Source organism: Lynx rufus, unplaced genomic scaffold, assembly GCF_022079265.1.
Source record: "Lynx rufus isolate CCGP_SWC_20201006 ecotype Redwood Valley unplaced genomic scaffold, mLynRuf1.p SCAF_3, whole genome shotgun sequence".
NCBI classification, from domain to species: Eukaryota; Metazoa; Chordata; class Mammalia; order Carnivora; family Felidae; genus Lynx; species Lynx rufus.
The window spans coordinates 158410252-158427596 of NW_025814845.1; the positions used below are offsets into that span (position 1 = coordinate 158410252).

At 37.2% G+C, this 17345-nt stretch overlaps 1 protein-coding gene across 6 annotated transcripts in view; it reads right to left on the reverse strand.

The window, feature by feature from the left end:
• The window catches only part of NSD3 (nuclear receptor binding SET domain protein 3), a 117289-nt gene extending 103766 nt beyond the window's left edge, over positions 1–13523 (reverse strand). For all 6 annotated transcript variants that reach the window (XM_047091129.1, XM_047091128.1, XM_047091126.1 and 3 more), the window contains exon 1: positions 13465–13523. The gene's annotated coding sequence lies outside the window, so the exon portion shown is untranslated. The remainder of the gene's footprint in view (positions 1–13464) is intronic.
• Positions 13524–17345: the final 3822 nt, after the last annotated feature.

The window sequence follows — 17345 nt, forward strand, 5'->3', positions numbered from 1 at the left end:
AGATTCTAGTCTCATGGAGCTTAAATAAACCAGAAAATTTCAGATAGTGATAAACTACTATAAAACAGAGTAATAGGATACAATGACTGAGGGGCTAGCCTGATTTAAAAAAAAAAAAAAAGGCTTAATCAAAACCAGGAATTAGTTATATAGAAAGATTTAAAGAAGACAAGTGAAGAAGTGATCATTAGGCATATCTTTTATTTCAATTTCTCTTTGTTTCAGAGACTTCTGAGATATGGCAATAGCAAAAAAATTTAATAATAATTTAATCAAATGTTCCATGTAACATGAAAAGTTTAAGTTTGAAATCTTATTTAACCGTAACTATTCCAGAATACTACAGAAATAAAATTATTCTGTTGGTTGGCAGTCTATAGTCACTTAATTGAATCAATTAAAAGAATTTTAAAAAACACGTTAGCTTTCAAATAGCTATTACTAAGTTGTTTTCTATGACTAGATTTATTCACTAAGACACTGAGTATTTTGGAAAAATGAGATTTTAAAACCCGACCCCACAAAAACACACAAATAGATTGCAAGAGCAAATAATGTGAAAAATATGTCCACCTCTACTTAATTCTTTCCTTTATTAAGAATATCTAAACCTGGGGCACCTGGGTGGCTCAGTCGGTTAACCATCCAAGTCCTGGTTTCAGCTCAGGTCATGATCTCATGTCTCCGGAGTTCAAGCCCCAAAATGGGCTCTGTGCTAACAGTGCAGAGCCTGCTTGGGATTCTCTCTCTCTCCCTCTCTCTCACAATAAATAAATAAACTTTTTTTTTTTTTTTTTTTTTCAACGTTTATTTATTTTTGGGACAGAGAGAGACAGAGCATGAACGGGGGAGGGGCAGAGAGAGAGGGAGACACAGAATCGGAAACAGGCTCCAGGCTCTGAGGCATCATCCCAGAGCCCGACGCGGGGCTCGAACTCACGGACCGCGAGATCGTGACCTGGCTGAAGCCGGACGCTTAACCGACTGCGCCACCCAGGCGCCCCATAAATAAACTTTTAAAAAGTTTTTTAAAAAATATTTTTTAAAAATGTCTCAATCAGTGCTAGCCACATGTGGCTATTTAATTTTAAACAAATTAAAATTAAATTTATCAAGTACATTAGCCACATTCTAACTGTTCAATATCCATATGTGGCTAGTGGCTGCCATGTTAGACAACACAGCTATAAAGCATTTCATCATCACAGAAAATTCTATTGGACAGTGCTGATATAAATTATTTTTCAAAAAAAATTATTTTTCATATTTGAACTAAACAAAAATATTCCAAAGAAGCTTATAAAAATAAGGTTAATCATAAACTTTTTACTTTTTTTTAATGTTTACTTATTTTGAGAGAAAGAGAGCGAGTGAGCAGGAAAGGGGCAGAGAGGGAGAGAGAGAATCCCAAGCAGGCTCTGCACTGTCAGGGCAGATCCCGATGTGGGGCTCTAATTCACAAACTGTGAGATCATGACCTGAGCCAAAATCAAGAGTCAGATGTTCAACTGACTAAGCCACCCAGGCGCCCCAGTCATAAACTTTTTAAAGGAATGGGTGAGTAGTACTGTGAAGCCAGAAAGAAGTCACATAAGAGGTTTAGTAATCAGATCTATATTCTAAAATAAGACAGACTGAGATAAGTCTGGGATAAGCAAAAACGTACTCTGACATCCGTCTTTCGTAATGAGACTTGAATTTAAATCTGATTCTACCTCTAATTTAGCTGTATGAATTCTGAGGGATACAGAATTAGGCTTTTGTGTATATCTAATAGCAGAGGTTAAAAATCAGATGATCCAGATAACCTGAAAAGACCCCAAACAATGGAAAATGGGCTGTGATTCCTCCTAGTTATCAATAAATAGGTGTACAGTTTGGATTTTCATGCTGACAGAAATATATGTGGTTTAAAAAAATTAACTTTAAGGTCTTACCTAACATTAACATTACATAAAGATGTTCATTATTTGAAAGAGCAAAAAATTATATGAAATTGACAACCAACATCTATTTACATAAATAAAATTTTAGGGGGTAAAATCAGCCCCATATTTCTTTCTACCATATTTCTTTCTACCAAATTCTCTAAGTAAATAATAAAGGTGCATTACAGAAGTGGCACATTTTCTTCTAATTTTTATTTTAATTTTTCTGACTCTATACTACTAATAAAAGAGCAACACTATTTTTAAAAGCGCAACTGTATTACCCCACAATCTGTTTAACTACAGTGTTACTGCCACAAATATTTTCTGAAATTTTCACTTAAAAATTATCCACAAAAAATGTGTGGATAAGGGTCAAGGATATTAAAATATCCTGTATTAGGAAGTGACCTGCATGAAATAAAACACAATTAACTAATGAAATACAAACAAAACAAAAAAACCCCACCCTATATTGTAGTTCAATGGACTAGTAAGTGTGTCATTGAATACAATTATACAAATTTCATTGACTATGATTTCATTGTTATACAATAGTTTAGGATGCTTTGTAGTTCTTATTTTTTCCTGACTAAACCTCAATACTATTGAATTGCCTATACCAATATAAAACTTACTAGTAATATACCATGTTTCCCTTATCTACTTGGTTTAACCTCGATGGTCTTCACTTTGTTCTTGACCCCACCCGGCACAGCAGACATGGTATTAACCCTTGAAGAAAATTTAGATTATTTTCCAATCCCTTCCATCAAGGGTATTGACTCATACTAAAAATTACTATAAAATAAGTAACTCCAATCAGTCATCTTGCTCCATGCACTATGAAATCTAGTAAACTAACAAGTTCATCCACATATTTTCCTACCTCTTTCACCAACAAACTTTTAAGTTATAGTAAAATGATTTGAGATTGGTTCTCAAAATTTTGTAAATGTTCAAATTTGACTTTACCTTGTATTCTCCATTCACCACAGCAAGACAAAAAGAGAATGCATCACAGAACTGATATGTGGTTTTTAAAATACTAAGTAACTTATTATAATATCTAAAATAGTAATTTACTAAGTTTATCTTTCCTATAAAGATCAGTTTTTGGTTTTTGGTTCATCAGGTTTATCACTTTAGTATTTTAGGATCAATTGTATTCAACATTCCATTTCAAAATAAGCAATAAAAGTTAGGACATAAGACACTTCATACCATATACTCAAATTTTACACTATCAGCTATTTGCTGAATCAGAACACTAAGCATTGGTGAAGCTATAGCCACCATGCTGTTGTAATAACAACAGTGGAAGTAAATTTGGACTGGAAAGTTAACTTCATGTTCGTACTTGTACCAGCATGAATTCTTACAACTGGGAAACACTCACATAACCCATGCAAAGATTCTATTCAAGTATTAGTTAACATTCACTTTTAACTTCTTTGAAACTGAGTTTAGGCCAGATGAATTCATTTCTTCATCTATTAAACATGGGACTAAAGTCTAGTTCATTTTGCAAATATTATTTTTCTTATATTAAAAAAAAGTCATCGGGGCACCTGGGTGGCTCAGTCTGTTAACTCTCTGACTTTGGCTCAGGTCATGATCTCGCGGTTCATGGGTTCAAGCCCTGCATGGGGCTCTGTGCTGACAATTTGGAGCCTGGAGCCTGCTTTGGATTCTGTGTGTCCCCCTCTCTTTGTCCCTCCCTGCTCATGTTCTGTCTCTCTCTCTAAATAAACATTAAAATAATTTTGGGGGGCACCTGGGTAGCTCGTCAGTTGAGCGTCTGACTTCGGCTCAGGTCATGATCTTGCGGTCCACCTCAAGCTCTGTGCTGACAGCCCAGAGCCTGGAGCCTGCTTCAGATTCTGTGTCTCCCTCTTTCTCTGCCCCTCCCCCACTTCACACTCTGTCTCTCTCTCTCTCTCTCTCTCTCTCTCTCAAAAATAAATAAAAATGTTAAAAAAATTTTTTTTAAGTCATTAATTATCAGCTATATGCCTGGTCCGGTTCCAGGTACACTCTAGCAGTTCTAATTTGGATCACTATAACTCCAAAAAGTAGATATTTTCATCTCCAGGGATGACAACACTGAGCCTTAGTTGTTAAGGTGGGACTCTTGCCCTATACTCCACAGGCCCATGGAGTTGGGGGGAAAAAAAGATGTTTTGTTAAATGGCTTAAAGCAAACAGAATGACAGAACAACTTTCAGGGTGAAGGTCACTTAAGCAAAGCAAACTTCTCTTAATAAAAAGAAAACCACACTTTCTTTAGGGTGACAAGTTTGCTATAGTTAATTATACAGGTATAGCACACTTTCTATAGCCATTTTCTAAAATAAAATGTTTCTAAATAAAATTTGAAAAAAAAAAACATATTTTAAACCATATACAACACTCTCTCAATAAAGGCATCTTGACTGGAGAATGATTTTATAATTTGTAAAAAATCTGCCACATACTTTGTTTCATAAACTTAAACTCTGTTATGTCAGGATTTCTGAACATAGGATATGAGCATCTTCATCAGTCACTTTCTAAACTCACTCATAAATGGATATAAAGTGTGTGTCAGTCAATTATATCTCAATAAAGGTAGAACTAAAATTTGGGGATGCCTGGGTGGCTCAGTCTGTTAAGCCAGCTCAATCTCAAGGCTCACGAGTTCGAGCCCTGCATTGGGTTCTGCGCTGAGAGCATGAAGCCTGCTTCAGATCCTCTGTCACCCTCTCTCTGCTGCTCCTCTGCTCGTCTGTTCTCTCTTTCTCAAAAATAAATATAAAAAAAAAAAAAGCTGGAAATAAAATTTAAAAAAAAATGGTGATCACAAAGAAAAAATATGTTATCACATAAATGATTGTGTTATTATACATTTGCACTACACTTTAAAAACCACAAATTTAACAAAGCCTTTCTAATATTGCTCGGAGTTTAAACTAGCTCAAAATTTTCTGGAAATGCTCTAAAATTAATTGTGGTGATGACTGTACAATTCTACGAATATACTAAAAAATGCTGCATTGTATACTTTAAGTGGGTGAATTGTATGGTATGTGAATTATTTCTCAACAAAACTGTTATTTAAAAAAACCCTTCTGGAGAACCAACTGGCAATACGTGTTAAAAGCCTTTGAAATGTTCATATCTGTTACGTAATTCTATTTCTAGGAATCTGTTGTAAGGAAATAATCACAGTCATAAAGGTTTTTGTTTTTTAATGTATAAGGATGTTCATCAAATCATAATATCCCCAAACTGCAAACTACCTAAAATACCATCAATAGAAGAATGGTAAACAGATATGGCATACCCATACAATGAAATTAAATGTCAATTCAAAAAATCACATTCTCAAAAAATTAATTTCACAATAAACCATGTTACCAAAATAATATTAATGTACAACTGCAGTTTGTTAAAAAAAATACATAGATGCATAAGAGAAAACACTGGAAAGATATAGAACAAAATGTCAATAGTTACTTCCAACTGGCAGAGTTTCAAGTGATCTTAATCTTCTCTATATCTGACTAGTCTTCAATTTCTCTACAATAAAAATCCTTTCATAAGTTAAACATAAGTGTTATTTTTAAACTAGTAGCCACTTTGAAAAGTACATATTTTCCATTAAAAAATAAAAACAGGGCCATCAGCATTTCTCACGAGTATTATGTGTGTGCATGTATGTATATGTGTCCAATACCTTAATTAATACGTTAACCTCATAGTTTAAAACCTTAACTAATTCTATCCCCAATAAAATAAATTCTAATGATCCACGCTTAATTTTACAGGTGTTAACACAGAAACCACGAGCTGGCCAAAAGCGTATTAACTCTACTTCATACACAAAGCCAAACTACCTAATCTAGGTTTAAAACATTATTATATCAAATCACATTTGCTTCCACATCTAGGAAAACTCAACATGTATGTTCATTTCAAGATTTAAAATAATTACTTATCATCTTTGCTAGGAGAAAATTAGCCAGAATAAAAAAGAACAACATTCTACGGCATTACAGGAAGGAATTCAAGGGTATGGTAAAGCACAGCAAAAAGTTTCTCATCACAACCAAATATGAAATACTATGTGCTAACGTATTTGGATTCTGCAGAAATCATTAAAAAAAAAAAAAAGCTTAAAAAGTAACAAAATTACAATAACCAAATAAAGATTTTACTTTATGTACGTAGATATGTTCCAAAAATGTGTTCCAAAAATGTCTTTTCCAAAGTCCATACTGAGAATTTTATGCAAGTATACTGTATGCAACAGGTAGTCAGAAAGGAAAAAAATTCAATTTTCTCTGTTATCAAAATCCTCAAAAATCAACATTTAACACTTCCAAACATATAAGAAAACAGTCTGCTAAGACAAAGAAGCACCCTCAAGTAAGTTTCTTCAGTTTCAAAAAAATTTGATTCACCTAGACAAAATACAGAAAAGGTAAGAATCAAAAGGTATCAAGGATGTAGTGTCAAAATAGAATGTCACTACTGATTACTTCTCAGGTTAATACTTCTTGAATAGTTACATTAATGTGAAAGCAAGAGAGTCAAAGCAGTTTTTATAAAATAAGATACTTAGCTTAGGATATTATTAATAACTCAAATTTGATATTTTCTAGGCAAAAAGCATTGTTAGAGTTTGCAAATTAATCTAAAAATCAGTAGTCATTAAATTCTACAAAAAACTGTAAGAGATGAACTCTGAAAAAAAACACTTTGTATAAAATGGCATGATTCTTATAGAATTTAATGTCATTTTTTGTTTCACATTCATTAATATAGCACTAAGATTTCAAATCACTAAATGACTACACTGGTAGGAAACTTGTTTTTAATTGCCTAGATAACCCTTTTGATAATAACAGTAACTGGTGATTCAGTTTTTACATTTCCTGACCCCTCATTATTAATTTTTCAGATTACTTTCAGCATACTGTTATCCTCAAAGTCCAACTACCATCAAGGCAATACCAACTAAACCAATGAAGCAGTCTCTGTAGTTTTCCTTAAAGGGTTTATTACCTGAGTGGTCACTACATAATGTTTACTTTCTAATTATTTGTTTATACTGTACATTTAGTTTTTTTTTTTAATCTTTTTTTTTCAAGTTTGTTTATTTATTTTGAGAGAAAGAGAGAGTGGGAGGGACACAGAGAGAGAGAATCCCAAGCAGGTTCTGCACTGTCAGCACAAAGCCAGATGTGTGGCTCAAACTCATGAACCGTGTGAGATCATGACCTGAGCCAAAACCAGGAGTCAGACACTCAACCAACTGAGCCACCCAGGTGCCCTGTACATTTAGGTTTTGTGCTTTTTTCTTTATATGTCATATTTCACAACTTAAAAGTTTAAAATTGTTTCTTTCTTAAGGTGTTTTATGTGTATGTGTTTAAATGTACAGTTTTCTTAAGACTCTATAGCTAAGAGATATTAGTTACACAAGACTCAACAGACACAATACTGTCTTGGCTACAGCCAAAATGCCACTAGTTAAAGGCAAGCCTCCATACAAGACTTCTTCATCTCAAATCAACTTGATAAACCAAGTTTTGTTTGACTCACAAAATCCCAGGAATACATACATTTCTTAAATTTAAAATATCCATCTATGTACTTCAAGATGTATGTATATACATCATACAAAATTCAAAAAGCATGTTCCGTGGTAGAAAAACACTTTACTGTTATTTAATGTTTATCTATTAAAGTAAGGATAATGCAGGCTATGAAGAAAAAGTCAAGAAACACATATTTTTTTAAAAGTGTCATTTTTAAGTAAGCTCCACACTCAACGTGGGGTTTTGGAACTCACGACCCCAAGATGGAGAGTCGCATGCTCTACTGACTGAGCCAGCCAGGCATCCCTAAAAAAAATTTTTAAGTAATCAGACACAACTCTGAAAACCTTATTCTACCTAACATGCCAATCTACTCAGCCTAAGGATTTCCTGAAACCTCAATTTTCCCATCTTTAAATTTGGGTTAAATAATTTTTATGCTTTCCAACTTCACATTTTAAAAACAAGTCCAGTTATCATGTAGGAATTCAATCAAACATCTTAGAAGATGTCATAAGTGCAAGGTACTATTAGATAATAAATTCATACATTTATACAGTTAAAATGTAAAGGATACAAAATTTTTTCATTTTCCCTTCACTTTCTCCTCAATGTAGCTCTAAATCTACATGAAAAAAGGAACCTAGTAAAAAAAGAGTTACAGATCCACATCTTAATAAATTTAAAAATAAGTCAAGAATCATTTTTCAAGGAGCTTTGCAAATTCAAAATCTCATCGATAGGCAGATATATTTTAGGAGTAATAACACATATCCATGTAGTGAGAACTGAACATTCTCTAACTTCACAAAATTTTAAATATGCCTTTTACCTTTATTTTATGCCACACTGTGCAGGCACAACATAATACAAAGTGTTTGAAAGTACTTACTAGGTACTTAGTAAAATCAACAATAAAAACCAAAACTAAAACTCTGTAAGCTTTTTAAAAACGTGTTGGGTAGTTGTAGTATAATCAATTTCTTAAATCTACCTTTATTAACATTTATAAAAAGATTAGCCTGCAGAAATAAAGGTGACCATTCATTTAAAAACTCAAATGCTGGACATGTTGTTTATTAACAAAGGAATAAATCATCTTAGTTGCTCTTTCAAAAAATAACAGACTCTACTTTTTTTTTTTAAAGTAAAACTAAAAACAGCATTGTATCAAGAAACAAAGTTTACAGACACCAAATTCTAAATCTTTTTAAGGCTTTGATAATTCTAAATTTTAAGTGTCTAAAACTGACTTTGTTTCAAAAGAATCCAATGAATAAGTATCCATGGTAACTTATTTTCTTCTTGACAAAAATAATTAAAAATAAAGTAATCAGTGGTGCCTGCTAAGATCTTTTAAAACTTGTTTTCAATGAGCTATTTTTTAGCTTATTTTTAAAAACTTACTAGTGACTCCATTTTCTTTCCAAGTTCCTTTCTAGGACCATGATGGACCTCTTATTTTTTTCATTTCACTGCTATTTTATTTCATTGATAATTTTATTAAAACAGGAAAAATTCTGCCAAAACCATTTCATTACCCAAAACACAAACTCTAAGATCCTTAGACAGGGTTCATTTATGCATGTAAGAATGCTTTGTGCATATACTATATGTACAACATAGTGAACAAAGTATGAAAAAAAGAAACAAGATCCTTTGCCTCACTGCAACTTAATCCTTTTGCATTCATTATATTAAACGTGCCTAACCTTGAATATTCCCCTTCACCTTGAGCTTTTACAGAGAGCTCAAATACCTTCATAATAAATGAAGTAATGTGGTGTAGTATAAAGAGCCAGGTACAGATCTGTCTCCAAAGGAACTTAACTTCCTTAGGTCTCTGTTTTTTCTCTTATAAAATAAAGTAGTTGGATTATATCTCTTCCATTTAAATTGGCTGTTAGGTACTTAATTCAGGACCTGCTATACTACTTACAATAGTAAAAACAGTTAACATCCTGTTAATCAATATTCCAAACAATAGAATACTACATGACGTTTAAAAAAAAAAAAAAAAAGTTGTAGGAGTGCCTGGGTGGCTCAGTCAGGTATGCGTCTAACTTCGGCTTGGGTCATGGTCTCACAGTTTGTGAGTTCGAGCCTGGCACTGGGCTCTGTGCTGACAGCTCAGAGCCTGGAGTCTGCTTAGGATTCTGTCTCCCTCTCTCTCTGTCCCTCCCTATTCATGCTCTGTCTCCCTCTCTCAAAAAATTTAAAAAAAATTTTTTTTAATTAAAAACACTTGTAGATCAAATATGTGCTAATTTAAAAGGATGTCCCAGGTAGCCTATTAAAACACAAGAGCAAAAAACAAAAACAAACAAAAACCCCAAACACCACAATAGCAAATGCAGACAGTATGACCCATTTTGAATGTACTTTAAGACAGATATACATATGTATGTACAGATATTTTCTAGAAGAAATAGAATATATAGAAAATATCTATAGATATTTTCAGAAGAAACTTCAAAATGGTTATTGGGGGAAATGGGGTGCTAACTTTTTTTTTTTTTACCTCTTAGCCTTTTATAATATTTGAAAAAAATTTACATAATGAACATGTATTATCTTTATAGTTTTTTTTATCTTTATAAATTTTTTAAAAGAAACTAAAAGACCTGCCGATCCAGGTTATATAATTAGAAAAGACCTGGATTCAAATACTGGCTTTGCTAGTTACCATCTGTGTGCTGTTAAGATACTTAACCTCAATTTCTCCATCTCTAAAAAGGAGTCGATAGTACCAACCTCATGCAACTGTTGGTAGGATAAAAGGAAATTATACATGTAAGGCACTTAGCATAACATACTGTAAGAAGACAACTATTAGCAGCTTTGCTATAATTATTATAAATATCATAAACTTCAGAAACTGAGTGTCTTTAGAATCAGATTTGACAATTCACTCAAGGAGGACCATCTCAAAGGCAACCAATTTCCTTTACCCAAAATTGAATCAATCTGATTAGTATAGGAAAGAGCATATTTAGTAAGATTAAAAAAAAAAAAAAAGCTATCACAGGTAGCAGGTGGGCTGACAGACACGGTAATCACAGCAAAGTCTGGGTTTTAATTAATTATTATCTAACTAGAATAGCCTTCTTCATTATGTGGATACCTATCCAAAGAGCCAGAATACTCAATACAGCTAGTCAGGGGACCCTGCTTTTGACAAAATACTGAATACATAGGAATACACTTTTTTAAAAAAGTAATTCAAGCTTCCAACATGAGTTTTTTTCTTCTTTCAATATACAAGAATTTCTCATTTTCCTAAATTTATGGCAGTGATAGTTCATGCACACAATTTTACCAGTTAATTACAAATAACATGTCAACTGAGTGGAAGATATAAAAATGAGATCTCCATAAAAATTAATTCCAAAAAAGCATATTGAATAGTTTTTTTTTTTGAGTGAAACTTTTCCTCACAGAATTTTTTAAAATTTGGGCTTAGGGGCGCCTGGGTGGCTGAGTCAGTTAAGCAGCCAACTTCAGCTCAGGTCATGATCCGGTGGTTCACAAGAGCCCCACATCAGGCTCTGTGCTGACAGCTCAGAGTCTGGAGCCTTCTTTGGATTCTGTGTCTCCCTCTCTCTGTTCCCTCCCCTGCCTGCACTGTCTCTCTCTCTCTCTCTGTCTCTCTCTCTCTCTCTCTCTCTCAAAAATAAATAAATAAACATTAAAAATTCAGGCTGAATATCATCAAGTCAAAATACATCAAGTTTTGAATCTGGCCTTTAAACTAAAAGTACTCTCATAAAGTATTACTCTAACAATATTCAATTTAATTTTTTCAACACACCAAGAACACCTCCTAAACTTCTATATAACAACTGAAAGGATATTGCATTAAGATAGATTAAATCAATATGCAGTACAACTGGTTTGAGTCCATCATATTACAATTTTAACACACCTTCCTGGTATTAGAGAATAGTTTCAAAATCAATACGATGGATTAAAGTTTGAATTACCCCAATTACAACTATAAAACAAAAATAAAAGGTCACACACACACACACACACACATTTAACCCTTTTCAATAGGAAAATAAAATAGGCTCCACTTAACAATGTATCCACTGTAAGTTTGTCAGGATTTAAACCTTTAGAACAGTAACCATTTCAAATTACACAAGCAGTTACATTTTAATACATTAAAGTGTTATTGTAGCTTTCCCGAGAGTAACCTGAAGTTCTCACCAAAAAACAAACAAACAAAAAAAACCCAAAAATCCGGCACTTCACTGAGGCTCTAAGAACTGCATGCCTACTTCATAGATCATTACACTGTGCCTAGCTGACATCTGGAGACTGTACTGACCTGTACCCATGAAGCAAAGAGAAGGGATGGAGGAGAGAGAGCGTATTAAAAGAAAAACACTTCTTAACACACCCGTCACCTATGAGCATGAACTGTCGGTAACATCATTGTAAAATACACCTACTTCTAATTTTCCAACATTCAAAATACAGCAAGAACATAACCTACCACAAGCAGATCTTTCTACCCCTTCTCACCCCCACACAGTGCTTTGCCAAGAACACAAGCCCAAGAAAAATAACCAATGCAATTTCCTTGTTTACTTAAAGAATTTCAGAAAACATGTTGACTGCTTCCGAAGCTTCTAAAACAAATGAATTTTCAACATTTAAGAGTTTTTATGATCACATTTGAAATACGATAGCAATGATTCCTTCACCCAGTAAACATACAGTTTCAACTTTATAAAAAGGGTTAATTTTACACTGCAGTTCATTAGCATGCCTTGTTTGCAACCAGAAGGAAGAGGGAAAGGGGGTGGGGGGAGCAGCAAAACACACAAGATGGAAAACATCACTACCTCCTTTGGTGCTTATGAATAATTTTAAATTACCACAAGATGTATGGGAAGAGTTCATGAATAGAAAGAAAGGGGGTTGACAATCTGAACTGGCCCCTTCCACATTCATACTGCTGTCGGAGAGAAGGAATTTATTTACACTGCAGTGCCTGGCAGCAAACATGGCTGCCCCTACCCCCTTTAAATCTGAATAGTCTTCACTCCCTCAGCAAAACCATCAAATTATGGCCATGTCTCTGCTGTCTTGACACCATAACACTAACACATTTCCTCCTCCCTCAAAACAGTAAAACCCCACACCTCCTCATTTCACAACAATCACCACACTAGAACCACTAGCTTCTTCTACATTCTCTAGCCTTGGAAGAAAAGGCCCAGAATACACAGAAATATAGGAACAAAAGGCTTTCCCTTCCTTTAACAACCCCCTTCCCCTTCTTTTCCTCCCACTCTGTGATGCTTGGTCGATAGTTCTCATCCTTCTCAACATTCAGTGCATTTCCCTCCCTAAGCCAATTCTAAGTCTTCCAGTTTCCTGAGTCTACGTCCTATCTTCCTATGCATCCTGTCTCAACAATTTATATCCCTTTTCCTAATCCACCTTTTCCTTTACTTCCATCCCCTCGTTTCCTCTCTTGATGCCCCATTTCTCCATACGATTCTGTCCCCTTCCCCCAGACTCTTCAAGTTTCCACACTGCACCCCCAAACCTAGTTCAGTTCACCCAGGTCTCTAATCTCCAAACCTAACTCTTCTTCTCGTTCCCTGCCCCTCCCCCGTTCCATCTTTATCCCCGCCCCCATCCCACCTTTACTCCCAATTCCCACCTCAGCGCCACTCCATCGCTCATCCCAATCCTACCTCCTGTGCCCCACCTCCCAATCTCCACACCCCCCACCTGGCCCTCTGCTCTTCCTACTGAGCTCCCCTCGAACCCTTTCTGGCCACCAGCTTGTCCTCCCATCCTTGTTAGGGTCTCTCTCTCTCTCTCTCTCTCTCTACCCGGGTCCCATCCCTACGTCGCTCCCTCCTCGTCGTTCCCTCCTCAGCCCTTCCTTCCAGCACACACACATACACACACAGACGCATTAACTTTACCTTCAGTTTGTTCCATTCTAACCCCCCGGCCGTGTCAGTACGATCACAGGAGAGACACGGAGGCCCGGAGTGGGGCTGGGGTGCGGGCAGCCGCCGGGGCTGCGGGGGGAGGAGACGGAACCGAGCTAGGCCGCATGAAATCCCCGGGCTAGATTTTCCTCGCGCCGGACGCCTCTGCCATGGCTGCCGGCACCGAGGAGGGCCGCGGCCGGCCAGGCCGGGCGTGAAGCTGAGATGAGGAAGGCTGCGGGAGACGGGGTGGCCAGGGGCGGTGGAAGGATGATGGGGGGTCGCCGCGCAGCCGCTGCTGCCAGAGAGAAGGCTGTGGCTGGCGGCCGCGCCGGAGCAGCAAGGTCCTCGGGGCTCTACTCGGCCTTCGCACGCCTCTCCGCAGCGACCAGTGGACAGTCCCCTTCGGTCTCCGCCTCCGTCCTGGTCGCCGCTCCCGCCGCCGCCGCCCGCTCCCGCCGCCGCCGCCGCCGCCGCCGCGCACAAAGCCCCCCCACCCGGGCTCTCGGAACGCCGCCGCCGCCGCCGCCGCCAAATCCTCAGCCTCTCATTGGCCGCTGGCCGCAGCGCCTGCCGGGAAATGCAGTCCCGTGTTTGGGGGCAGGGGGTGCGAAAGGAGGAAGAAGGTAGTCAGCGGGGCGGAGAGGAGCTGCCCGAGAGAGTCTAGACGAGAAGTGAGACCGCAGGCGATAACAGCAAAGACAGGAAGGAATGATACGAAGGGGAGCTTAAAAAAAAAAAAAAAAAAAGACTTTAGAAAGCTAGGTTAAAGGTTGGGCCTGTGAGGTAAAATTGTGTTCGTGCGTGTTCTGATACTTATTAAATAATAGTACATAATAAACACCATATGGTACTCCTCAGAGTGACACTGCTGTACACTCCTTAGATGTTAGAAATAACCTACAAACGAGTGCCCGGTTAAGATGACCGGGAAAGAGAAGAACAATTTATGTGCAGCCTTGGCTGCCTTCTGTCCGACAGCTGTCAGAGAAGAGCTCCCTATTTCACAGGAGTCTGTGTCTGGAATCCGTGGCAGCAATTTCAGTTTTGAGCCTTGGGGGATAGTCGCTCATCCAGCCTCGGATGTGAGCCCCGGATGCCCCACCCCGCCCCCACACCCCGTCCCGCCCCACAATCTCAAGCCGTGGCGGCATCTCAGTCGCTATGAGGAAGCGCTGACCTCCCTGGCAGACACAGGGCCCCCGCACGCCTTCTTCCTGCTCGCACTGCGGGCCCGGAGGCTTGTGGGTAACCAGGAGGACGTCGTCAACGCCGACTGCAGCCCGGACCCCAGGGACCGAGAGGGCTCAGTGTCCGTCACGTGCCTGGGTCCTCTGCTGCTCACAGCCAAGACCTTCGCTTCCAGGGACGGGAGGGCATTTGTCCTCCACAGAGCTCACTCAAGCTTGAGAAGAGGAAAAGAGACCCAAATTCTCTGTAACCCTCTAAGCGCTCCCCTTCTAGGAAATTTATGTTAAACAATAGAAGGTGTGTGACATAGTAAAGTAGCCTTTCAGGAGTGTGCGAAATTTGGTGATATTTCCTGGGGCCTGGTGGTAATGACTTAGAATGTTGCAGCACAAGGGACGTGAACGTACGAAGGAAACACAGCAGCAGAGAGACAGCGAAACCTATCCTCTGCGTTATGGTCTGAGAATAAAGCCGTATCACTACTAGATGTTACACTCTGCACCGACATTATAGTTCTGGATCTGTTTGGCACGGCCACAAGAAATTCCTGATATTTTTATCTTAAATACCATTTAAACAAGAAATTAAAAGATTCCTACAGATCAATTATTTTAATGATTACTAATTATGTTTCAGGGTTTTAAAAACATAACCCTGTTAATAATACTGCAGATGATATTGATAATTAAGTGTCTCATTACTGTCAACCATTAACTATTTCTAAACCTATTTCTATGGTTTGTGCAGTACCAAAAGTTAAAGGAATCAATCCGAATCTATTTTTGTTTACTTTAAATGTCTTTTTAGAACACAGACATCTTAAAGGAGGACACCTGAGAGGTTAAATCTTTTTTTTTCTCCTATGATCCTTTCCACCATCATCCTTCCTTTCCACCTTCCTGTAAACTCCTTGCTTTGTTGACAAACTGTTGCTTTGACCTGACACCTGGATTTTCCCCTTGAGGAGAATCTGATAAATTGTCCCCAGGGATTTTATTTTAATCTGCTTCTAAGTGACAAGAGTTTAAAATTAAAGTTATGCTGGGGCACCTGAATGGCTCAGTCGGTTGAGTGTCTGACTTCGGCTCAGATCATGCATGATCTCACACCTTGTGAGTTCAAGCCCCGCATCAGGCTATGTGCTGACAGCTCAGAGCCTGGAGCCTGCTTCAGATTCTGTCTCCTTTCTCTGCCCCTCCCCCACTCGTGCTCTGTCTTTCTTCTCAAAAATAAATAAACATTAAAAATAAATAAAAAATAAATGAAATTAGTTATGTCAAGTAGATGTATAATCTCTTCCTGCAAAACATTAGAAAATATATTGTTAATAATATTGGATCTTGAGTCATATTTAGAGAAACGGCCGTTAAAATTAATAATTTACATTTTTAGCATCTAACATCTTCTGAGGTTCAGATCATGCTTTCTCTTCTCCATACAAAATGAGCAAACAGTTCATTTGAAGACAGCAATCAAACACAATTCGCAGGGCCACAGTTATGGAGAAAAAAATTTTTTGTTTCTCTTCCAAAGATTATATCCAAAAACTCCTAACATGATAAATCACTTAATCATGAAAGTCAAAAAATTGCCAGGCCTGAGAGCAGAAGGCAAACATTGCTTTGAACAAACAGATTTCAATAGGAAGGTTCTTAACCCTTCCCTTTTTAGAATAGGATTGCTGACATATGGCTGTGGTAGAAAATCTAGCTCATCTTTCCAATACTGAGCTTGGAATCGTTCATCTGGTTTATGAATACTTAATGATTTTCACTGTGCCTGGTTGTAAGTGAATACAATGCATGAATAAGAATATTTCCCGGTATAAAATGTCTCCCAGGGAACTGAAAGGAATATTTTTGCATCTTTATGATCTGTTCCAGAAAAGTACATGTTTATGATAGTGCAGTGATTAATTTATGGAATTAATTTGAAAATTATAACTACCTAGCCTTTTAGAGCTCAACATTTGCCATCGGGAATTTTCAGGAAAGGAAAGGTGAAGAGACCAAAGCTTTGTAGATTTTGTTAATTCTAGTAAACACAGAACGTGAAGTGAAACCTTTATGTGGAAACTCGGGCATCAGACATGCACAAAGGGCCCTCTCGTGGCCAAACTGAAAAGTTTTGCTTATTTAATATGGTTGATCTAACTGGTTATTAGCTGAAAAATGCTTTGTGGATTAAATGCAGTCTACATTAAAAACATAATAATAATAACTGAAATTCAATACCCGCCATCTTTCATTCTTACAAATGTGCAGCCCAGATGACTAGGGTCTGTGGTCAGCTCACATGTTAAGAGAAGTATTATCCGTGTGAAAGCGATTCCTTGTTGTCTGGTGTTAGTCCAAGTAGAGCCACTAAAAATGCTGTTTTTCTTCTAGAGCCAGAGGAAATGGATGAGTAGAAATAACAAGAGAGCGAGAATATTTCTGCATCTTTCACTTTTCCAAGATGGCTCAGTTACCCAACCTAGGAATTGAAGTGCCCCAAACCTGTAGTGCCTACGTCACTGTACGGCTACTATAATATACATCTTAAATGCTATTTGACATTTCTACAAAAACTGCTATCATAAACAATATCTGTTAAGAACGGATTTATAAAGCAAATTACTTTAGTGGAATTCATATTTCCATATGAAGATTTCACAGCATCCCACTCTTAGGCCTCGGAGA